The sequence below is a fragment of the Brassica oleracea genome, chromosome C7 (genome assembly GCF_000695525.1).
Source record: "Brassica oleracea var. oleracea cultivar TO1000 chromosome C7, BOL, whole genome shotgun sequence".
NCBI classification, from domain to species: domain Eukaryota; kingdom Viridiplantae; phylum Streptophyta; class Magnoliopsida; order Brassicales; family Brassicaceae; genus Brassica; species Brassica oleracea.
Window position 1 is genome coordinate 21,297,680 of NC_027754.1, and position 449 is coordinate 21,298,128.

The window sequence follows — 449 nt, forward strand, 5'->3', positions numbered from 1 at the left end:
TTGCTGGTTCAGCCTCCTCTGTGCCTCATAGCCCGCCTGTTGAGCCGCCATCTGGGTCTCCAACAAATATATGCGATCATCCTTGTCATTCAACTGAGCCATAAGTACTTCTGGATCAACAAAGGGCGGTGGTGCAGAAGAAGGAGCAACCGACCAGGTGCGATGACCCAAACCGACCAGACGTCCCTTCTTCTTTGGAACCGACTGAAATAGAAAATAGCCAAATTTAAATAATATAAAAAGATGATAAAATAAAAATCAAGAAATAAATGAATTGAAATTTTAAAAAAAAGAACTTACGGTTTTATTTACCTCTCATATTGAAGAACATCTTCGTAGTTGGTGAGCAAATATGTTTGCAAATTACTGCGCTCCTGCTCAGTAAGTCGACGGTCCTTTGGTTTTCCGCTAAGTCGTCCAACGTCTGTGAAAATGTCTGGAACCGTAAC